The sequence below is a fragment of the Lipotes vexillifer genome, unplaced genomic scaffold, assembly GCF_000442215.2.
Source record: "Lipotes vexillifer unplaced genomic scaffold, Lipotes_vexillifer_v1.1 scaffold63, whole genome shotgun sequence".
Classification (NCBI taxonomy): Eukaryota; Metazoa; Chordata; class Mammalia; order Artiodactyla; family Lipotidae; genus Lipotes; species Lipotes vexillifer.
The window spans coordinates 593,680-603,519 of NW_006784492.1; the positions used below are offsets into that span (position 1 = coordinate 593,680).

Below are 9,840 nucleotides of genomic sequence, written 5' to 3' on the forward strand. Positions count from 1 at the left end.
GCATTCCTGGAGCAAAGTGTGTGAGGCCAGGACGGATGATAGAAGCACCAGGGCCCAACCACACTGCCAGGTGAGTTCTGGGTACCAGCTCGGACTTCCTCCTGCCCTTGAGGCAGCAGGGAGGGTGTGCTCAGAGTTCCATCTGGAAGGGTCCCTCTGGGGCAGCGGGGAGGCTGGAGGCCAGGCTGCAAATCTGGTCTGGGCTCAGGGCAGCTCCCATGGACGGTTGATGGAGGGTAGGGTGAGAATCGATGGCCAGGCCATCACTGGGGGCTGAGCATGACATCCCAGTCTAAGGCTTGAGACCCACTAATTCTCCTGTCCTCCCAAAGCTTCAAGCGCTGGGACAGGTCCGGAGGGGCGGGGCCTTGAATGTCGCCCCCTCCTGGGCCCCAGCCTGCCTTGCAACCACACCAAGTGATGATGCTTTAAATGTCCAAAATGCACCTGATTTCCTTCTCTCCTCCAGAGCAAAGGTCCAGAGCCGCAGAACCCCCAGGGCCACACGCCGGGCTTCCTTTATTGTGCGGCTGTTCTACCTCAGGAAGGGTGCCTTCTCAGGAGTGAAAAGGAGGTATTTGTGTCCTCCCGGGATTTGTATATTTTTTTCTGCTGTAATTGAAACAATATCTGGAATGAGGCATCTAATTTACTCCTCTTTCCTTGAAACTGAACGATAACGTGTCCTGTCGATACAAACCTTTTGTGAAAGTCACACACGGTTTCCCAGGGCAATTCCCGTGAACACTGCAGTAAAAAGTATTTGGGTTTTAAATAATTTCTCTGGGGATAATACCAGAGCCTGACGCTGTCTGCTTCATCTTTTGTTCTGCTCCATTTTTTTTTTTTTTTTTTTTGTGGTACGCGGGCCTCTCACTGTTGTGGCCTCTCCCGTTGCGGAGCACAGGCTCCGGACGCGCAGGCTCAGCGGCCATGGCTCACGGGCCCGGCCGCTCCGCGGCATGTGGGATCTTCCCGGACCGGGGCACGAACCCGTGTCCCCTGCATTGGCAGGCGGACTCTCAACCACTGCGCCACCAGGGAAGCCCCGCCCCTTATCTTCCCTTTTGATAATCATTTCTTAAAGCACAGTGCAGGCATATAATGTTGTACAATATTCATTGAGAAATTCAGTGCTCTCAAAATAGCTAAAATCAAGGCATGGACTCATTTTTGATTACAGTAGATTTGGAAGATACAGAAATCATCCTTTCCTATTTTTTAATTACAAATGTTACATTTTGAGGAGAAACACCTCAATATTCAAATGTGCATAAAGACATTTTTAGTAAATAAAGATTGAACCTTGAACACGATCTTGTAAGTATAAAACCAAGAAATGCTTGATGCCAAATTTTTTTTTTTTTTTTTTTTGCGGTACGCGGGCCTCTCACTGTCGTGGCCTCTCCCGTCGTGGAGCACAGGCTCTGGACGCGCAGGCTCAGCGACCATGGCTCATGGGCCCAGCCGCTCCGCGGCATGTGGGATCTTCCCGGACCGGGGTACGAACCCGCGTCCCCTGCCTCGGCAGGCGGACTCTCAACCACCGCGCCACCAGGGAAGCCCATGTTCTGCTCCATTTTTAAAAGCATCTTTGTACTCATGTGTTCCTGCATAGCAATAGCTCACAACTCGAGTCTGGAGAGGGTCCCGCCTAATTAGAATGTTTATAGCTGGGAGGGCCTTGAGGAAACCAGAGCTTAGCCACTCATTCAGAAGGGTAAACTGAGCCGCAGGGTGTGGTGAGACACCAAAGGTTACAGAGCATTCGATCAAGGTAAGACCCGGGTGCTCAGTGGTCGGATCAAGGGAGCTGTGGAGAGACACAGGCTGGCCTCTGTGAGCCGGGGAAGCCACAGCGATGGGCCTGGGTTCAAATCCCAGCTACGCCCGCCTTAACCCCACCTCAGCCCACGCCATCCCTGACCCCCACCTGAACCGCATCCTACTCTTGATCCAAACCGCATCTTAAATACTGGATCTAACCTCAAAATTAACCCCAACCCACCCCAACACAAATTCTATTTATAAACTTAACCCCAACCAAATCCCAGCTAAACTCCAATCTAAATGCTTAACTTTATACTCACTTTAAACCCTAACTGAATCTTAGCTCCAGACATAATTCCAACCCTAACCCTAGCCCTGACCCCAGCCCAACCACCTTCAAAGCAGAGGAAAGCTCACCATCACTGCAGAGCTTTGCCCTTTTCCGAGTGCTCTCAGGTCCTTCGTAGTTTTCTGTGTACCCTGGTCCCAGATGGGGCCAGACACACCGTGAGCCCTGTATTTGCCAGCCACCCGAGTGAACCAGCATGGCATCAACGGCCACTTGATGCGCACACCCGCTCAGCGGCACCCATGCGGGCGGGCCTTGTCCTATCCCCAGGAAAACTGATTCAGTCCTGCCCCCGGCCAGGTTCTGGGGGGTGACAGGCTTGGACTGCGGTGCTTTGTGACTGGACTCGTCTGTCTGGCCTGTCTCGCTGTCTGAGTGACCCCAGGTGCAAAGGGTCTGACAGCTTTGCATCCACTTTGTGCAGCTGGGATCAAATGACACGCTGACGTCAGACCCACAGACCAGCCCATCAGGCTGGGGGCGTGGGCAGGGGGCTCCCGGAAGCCCTCCAGCCCAGAGACGCAGACAGGCGTTGGCCCACTGTATTAGGTCCCCGCGGCTGCAGCACAAAGTACCACAAGCTGGGTGGCTCAAAGCAAGAGAAATTTAATCTCGCAGTTCTGGAGGCTGGAGGTCAGATCAAGGTGCTGGCAGGGCTGCCTCCCTCTGGAGGCTTTAGGGGAAGGTCCTTCCAGCCTCTTCCAGCTTCTGGGGCCTCCAGGCATTCCTTGGCTTGTGGCCACATCACCCCAATCTCTGCCTCTGTCTTAGGTGGCCTCTTCATGTGTCTCTTCTTGTAAGGACACCAGCCCTGTCGAATCAGGGCCCATCCTGATCCAGTACGACGTCATTGAACTTGATTGCCTCTGCAAAGACCCTATTTCCAAATAAGGTCACCATCACAGGTTCCAGGGGTTAGGACTTGAACGTGTCTGTTTTTTTTTTGCGGGGGGGACACAATTCAATTCATAATGACCATACAGCTTCTTGCATTTTTTAATTAGGTGTCATCAGTAAGCAATTAGGATATTTCACATGAAAAACTGGCCTTTTCCAGCATGACACTGGCAGAGTGGAACCCAGAGGTAGCTGTCCCCTCCTGACGGGGCTCTCCCCAGCCCAACCCAGCCCTCCTCCTGCCTGCATGCTATGTGAACACTGGAGACTGGAACCCTTGATCTGGCCCAGGGGTTCTCAACTAGGAGTGATTTTACCCCTGGGGACATCTGACAATGTCTGAGGACATTTTTGCTTGTTGCAACTGGGGGACACTACTGTCATTGGTGGGTAGAGGCCAGGGATGGTGCTAAACATCCTGCAATTCACAGGATGGCCCCCATGACAAAGAAGTACCCAGCCCCAAATGTCAGTGATGCCCAGGTTGGAAAACCCTCAATACATTCATCTTGGCTCATGGCTGCCCTGTTAAAGACTACATTTCCCAGCCTCCCTTGCCATAGGTAAGGCCATGTGACCACGTCCTAAACAATGGGATGTCAGCGTAAGGCCTACATACAAAATCCAGTTGAGGATGCCTTGTGATTGGCAGACCATGTGCCCTCCCACCCCACTGAGCGAACCATGGATGTGATGGCAATGGCCGGAGCTGGAGTAGCCAAATGAGACCTCGAGGTGGGAGCTGCCTGCTTGGGATGGCCAAGGAAAGGTGTAAGGCACCAGGATCCTGGACCCCATCAGGCTGCCTGCTGGCCCTCCCAGACCTCTGTGTGGAGAGAAGCCAACCCCTCTCTTGTTCAAGGCACTGTGTGCTGGGGTCACCTTGTTACAGCAGCATCACCTGTACCCTGACTCACAGTCCTAAATCCCAGGCCAGTTCCGTTCCCTCCCGTGACGAATTTCTGGTTTCAATCAGAGCCTTTCTGGGAAGGAAAAACTTGAGAAGAAAACATAACTGATCTTGCTGAGTTTGAGCCCGCAGTCCAGGCTCCAGCACAAACATTCCAGTACTCCGGGCGGTGGTAAGGATTGCTGGGCCTGCCCCCTCCTTCTAGAAATACTTGGGAATCAAGGTCAACACAGGAGGCTGGAGCAGCTTCACAGGGTCAGGGTGGATGTGAGCGTTTCTAGCTTATTTTCCCAAACATGTCAAGGGCTCTTCGACAGTTTTCTATCTGAGAAAAATCAAAGCCAAACAAAACGAAAAACTCTCTGGACCCCCTCCAGCTCTGGGGCATGTATCCACGGTCAGCTTCACAAATCGTGGGCATGAGATTGCCTTCATTTGTCTAATCCTTCCCACCAGGCACGTTCCCCAGGTTCTAAGAGGGGGCACTGCGGTAGGAGGTGTCAGGCCTCAGGATGGTGAGGGCAGCCCCTTAGTGAACACACGGATGCTGGACACGGTACCCAGATGCTCCTGGGCAGCCCGGCCGGCACTTTCCCCTCACGCAGGAGAGCGGGCAGCATCCCAGGCTCCCGTCACCTCTCGTTACCGTTAAGGACAGGATTTGTGTCATTCTCTCTCCCCCTCTGAATCGTGCATGTATTTGGTGCTCTGCAAACAGGAAGCAGCAAAGCAGAGGGGAAAGGACGTGGCTTTAATTGAGACGTGAGGCTCGCAGTCTCTGGGCCTGGAGCGTCTCAACCATGAAGCAGGAACAAAAGAGCCTTCCTTGCGCAGGGGTTTACGGAAGTCCCATTCATTCATTCATCCATTCATCACCGTTCCAGGTGCTGGGATTAAGGGTTGATTAGCACCGGGATGCCGGTCCTAAACAGGCGACAGGGAGACAGCAGCCTCCAGCGGTGGGACAGAAGTGGTTGACTGGGAGTCCCCAGAAATACTACTTTGGGGAGAGAAGCCCCCCAATGGAGCCAGGCCCCCGGGGGGTCTCTATTGGAGTGGGTGGTCACCACGGAGGCGTCGACAGTGGGCAGTGGAGGGTAGGGGCCTGAGGCCGAGCCCCAGTCCTCCAGGACACTCCTTGGGGACCTGGGCTGCCACGTCTGCCCCCAGAAGCCTCCGTTTTCTCATCTATCTGCAAAGTGGGGGTGTTGATGGTGCCCAACTCTTAGAGGTCCCGTGGAGAGTAAGATAAAATGTGAGGCTTTAAATCTGCTGAATATACTGACATCTCCTTGGAGGCCTCCAGAGAAGAGAGCCCTGGATGGGGGGACCTGGTGGTGGCCTGGCCGCTGCAGGAGACCCACTGCCGACTCCGGGGTCATGCTGGGAGCTGGGAGCATCCTGGCTGTGGTGGGGCAGTGGGGAGAGCTGCCCGGAAGCAATTTGCTTGTTGGAGGAAGTCTCCCCTCTCCTGTCAAGGGCAGGTGCAGATGCCCCGTCTTCAGGGAGCCCCCCCTCACTGCTCAGCCCCTCCAGTGACCAAGCACCTCCCTCAACAGCAGGCACGAGGCTGATTTCCCTGCATCCCCAAGGCCAGCATGGAGGGGCACCGGGACCACGTGCTCAACGTCGAAAATAATCAGAGCTACCCTAGGATGAACTGTGCTGTTCAGCAGTGAGTTCCCCGTTGTCGGGGTGTGCAAGCAGAGGCTGGGGGTGGGCCTGAGGGGACATCGCAAAGCGGACTCATTCAGCTGAGATACAAGTTAAGAGTAATCATGATGATTATATCAATTATAATGTACCGAGAGCTTGCTAAGCGCCAGCAGCGGGAAGATCTTCGTTCTCTTTTGTTAGATTTTTTTTATTTGCCAAAGTAACTCAAGCTCTCAGAACAAGTTAAACAATACAGAGATATATAAAGAAAAATCTAACATCAGCCCTCCTCCGAGGCCTCCTTCCCTCCCACAAGCCAGGTACCCCAGGCTGACAGGCGAAGGTGTTATCTTTCCAGGCACCCGACATAGAGAATCCCACTTAATTCTTCAGATGCTATTAGGAAGCTCAGAGAGGGGAAGCCATTTGCCCAAAGCCCCCCAGCTGCTTAGAGGTTGCAGGCCAAGCAGGTTTCAGTTGCGTCTCCAAGCTCTCCTAGGAGCCCTGAGGCCCCCAGCTCAGCCTGGTTCTCTCTCTTCTCCTGGTGGCACCTGCCGGCCTGCAGGGGACACAGACCCGCCCCCCAAGATGCCCTGCGACTCCTGGACCAGCCCAGCCCAGCCACAGCTGACCAGCCCATGTGCCCACAGACCAGCCCCCACCTTCCAACTTGGCTTTGGCAGGGCTGGCATTTTGATCTCCTTCTGTTGGACTCCCTGGCTCCAAAAGGGCCCTCCGAGATTCAGGGTGCCTGCGAGGGCCCAGTGAGACCACTGAGTCCTGTCCCTCAACTCACAGGCAGGGCAACTGAGGCTCAGGAAGGGCGGGGGACTTGTAACATCACACGAGAACTCGATGGCTGAGACGGGGCTGTGGTGATGGCAATCCCTTGTGTTTAACTTGATAATTTACGAAGTTCCATTTTATCTACTGCATTCATTCACTCATTCATTCATTCATTCATCCCCAAACACCCACGGGGTCTGTATTCATTTCCCGCTGTTGCTCTAACAAATGATCACAAACTTAAGAGCTTATAGCAACAAATTTATTACCTTACAGTTCTGGAGTCCACAAGGGTAAAATGGCCTGGCAGGCCCGGTTCTCCTTGGAGTCTCTAGGGAGAATTTGTTTGTCTTTTCCGGCTTCTCGAAGCGCCCGCATTCCTGAGCTTGTGGCCCCTTCTCACGTCACTCTGCTCTCTGCTTCTGCCATCACCTATCCTCTAACTTTGACCCCCTTGCCCCTCTCTTTCACTTAGAAGGACCCTCGTGATTATGTGATTACACATAGGCTTCACTCAGATAATCTAGGATAATCCCCCATCTCAAAGTCCTTAGCTTAATCTTATCAGCAGAATCCCTTCTGCCATGTAAGGTCACTTAGCCACAGGTCCTGGAGATTAGGGCGTGGATGTCTTTGGGTGTGCTATTTTACCTACTGTAGACTTACAGGGTGATTCTCAAAGGAGGCAGGATAGGGCTGTGGACAGCAAATGAGCTAGGATGCGTTCAGTTGCAAGTTATAGAATCTTCCTCCCAAAGGGCCTTAAACAGTGAGGGCACTTAGTGTCTCCCTTGGCAGGAAATCTGGCCAAAGGCTGGCTCCATGGTGGGTTCATTTGGAGGCTCAAGAACAACAGCATTAGGGACACAGACGCTTTCCTGCTGTGGCTGTCATCTTCATCATCAGCTCCTCCTGGTCCCAAGAGAGCTGCTGCAGCTCCGGGCATCACGTCCTCACACTTGCATGACTGAACAGGAAGGCAGGCAGTGAGTCTTCTTGTACATTTCTCACTTGACATCAGGGAGGTCTTATTGGCTGAGACTGGGTCATGTGACCTCTCTCCTCCAGCCACAGGAGAAATGGAAATGGGTCTGTCAAAACAGTCTTAGTGGCATCACCATTTTCCCCCCCCAAATGGGAAGGAGGGTCCCCCTTTCCCGGGCACATCACTGTTCCTCCACCAGAACAAACTAGGTATGCAGGTGTATTAGTTATCTAGGCTGCGAAACAAAGTACCACAAATTTACCAGCTTAAAACAACACATTTATTACCTCAGTTTCCATGGGCCAGGAGTCCTGGTGTAGGCTAGCTGACTCTCCTGCTCATGGTCTGGAAGCTGAAATTAAGGTGTCAGCTAAGGCCATGTTCTCAGCTGAGGCCCAGGGAGCCCCCTCCAGGCTCACACGGCTGTCGGGAGAATTCAGTTCCCTGAGGCTGAGTGGCTGAGGTGCGTTTTCTTGCTGTATGCCAGGGACCACTTGGCCCCTAAAGGCCATATTCAGCCCCGGGGCTGCCTCTCACATCATTGCTTCATCTTTGTGGCCAGCAGGAGAGCACCTCTGATGCTTCATCCCCTTGTAAAGGCTTCACCTGATCAGGTCAGGCCCAGCCAGGAGAATCTGCTTTGATTAACTCAAAAGTCAAACGGTTAGGGGCTTAGTCAGGGCAGCGGTGCCCCTCCCAATTCACAGGCCTGGGTCCCTGCGGGCCATCTGAGAAGCCTGCGCACCTCAGGGGCGAGGAGGGAGTGACTGCCTACTCACCCTGCAGTCTGAGCTGAGCCCCTGCTCCTTCCAGAAAGTCCTCCCCGAACCCCCCGGCAGCACCCCTCGGGCCCCACCAGGTGTTTCTTGGTCTCCCGGCCCCGACCTCCCTCGTGCCTTTGGCTGGGCCTGAGGGGTGCCGTACTCTCCACAGACAACGGGCACTGTCCACACCTGACACAGAGCAGGTGCTCAGTAGATGCCCCGCCGGATGAACGTGGGGTCGCCACGTTACTGGGAGAGCCCTGAAGCTTGGGAAAGCGATGGGGGGCAGGCCTAGAATTCTGGGTCCAGGAGGGCAGGGAAGGTCCTCCAGAGGGGTGGACGGGGCCATCAGGCCCTCCAACGCTCCCCCTTTGGGCCTCTGCCTAACGGTCACTCCCAAGAGCCCTTCCAAGGCCCCCCCCCACTGACTGAAGCCAGAGGCTGGGGAGACGGGAGGCAAGGGCGAGAGGGTGGCAGGCAGCGTGGCGACAGTGGGATGGGGACCGCACTGCCCCAGGCTCACTCCACACATGATCTCGAGAACCTGGGCCTCCACCCTCATCTGCAGAACGGGATGGCCATACAGCACACACCCTGAAGGGACGCCAAGAGGGTGAGGTGGGCCCACCTCCCACGGACTGCTCAGGTCAGGACACGGCCTAAGGGTGGCTCCCACGAGCACTGCTGATGGGCAGGGGCCAAGCGACAGGAGGGTGGCCGGAATGGAAGCTGCATCGTGACGCTTCCCGGGGTAGTGACTTCAGGAGACGCTAAGGGCTCTCGTGGCTGCTGCAGACCATGGAACCCTGTGGGGCATTCCTAGGAGGAGCCCGGTGCCGAGGGGCATGGAGCTGTGTCTCCCACCTGCTCAGGTGGGTGACAGGCAGAGGCAGGAGCAGGTGTTCTAGGCCCAGAGGTGGGAGAATGCCTGGGCACACAGGGCTGAAAGCTCTGCGCACATCATTCCAGAGAACCTGCACATCTGCCGTACAGGAGGGGCTCCGTCATCCCCATTCACGGGCTCGGATAGGGAAGGTCACGTAGGGACACCTGATTGGTCTGAGCCCAGAGTCCAGGGTCGAGGCCAGGCTTAGGAGGGCCTTGAATGCCAGGCTCAGGCATCTGGGCAGCAGCAAGGGCCCGGAGGGAGGATGGGTCCGGCTTGGAGCGGCTGGCAGAGGGGAGCTCTGAGGAGGCTACATGGCAGCCAGGACGGGTGATGGGTGGGTGCAAGCTTGAACCCCAACAGGCCCCAGACTGAGCGAGGTACACAGCTGGTGCTCAGAAAGACAGGCTGACCCACTGCTTCAATCCATTACACCCACTGCAAGTCAAAGACAGTCCCCAAAGCAATTCTTTCCCCAGAGTTCCTCCAGCTCGGGAAGAACTCAGCAGTGCCAAGTGCATCAGTGTGATCAATACTGCAGTGGAGTCAGTACACAGAGAGCCAGGCTCCACGGGCGGATCCCAGCCATTTTCTGACAAGACCAAGCGGTTCTGGAATTCTTCAGAGAGGGACAGGGAGAGAGGCAAGCCTCATTTTTTCCTGCCTCAGCTTTAAAAATGAAATTTCAAATAAAGTGGGGCAAAAAGTATCCTCAGCCCAGTTGAGGAGAAAACAAGTCCCTGGGTCCGAGACTGGGCGCCAGTCCTCCTCTGTTCCGCACCAGCCAGCTGAGTGGAAGGGCTCTTTCCCTTCCCCGCCGGTGGCCCCCCGGGGCCA

At 54.9% G+C, this 9,840-nt stretch overlaps 1 protein-coding gene across 1 annotated transcript in view; it reads left to right on the forward strand.

Moving 5' to 3' along the window:
• The window catches only part of ADRA2C (adrenoceptor alpha 2C), a 37,364-nt gene that overhangs the window by 21,308 nt on the left and 6,216 nt on the right, over positions 1–9,840 (forward strand). The window lies entirely within an intron of this gene.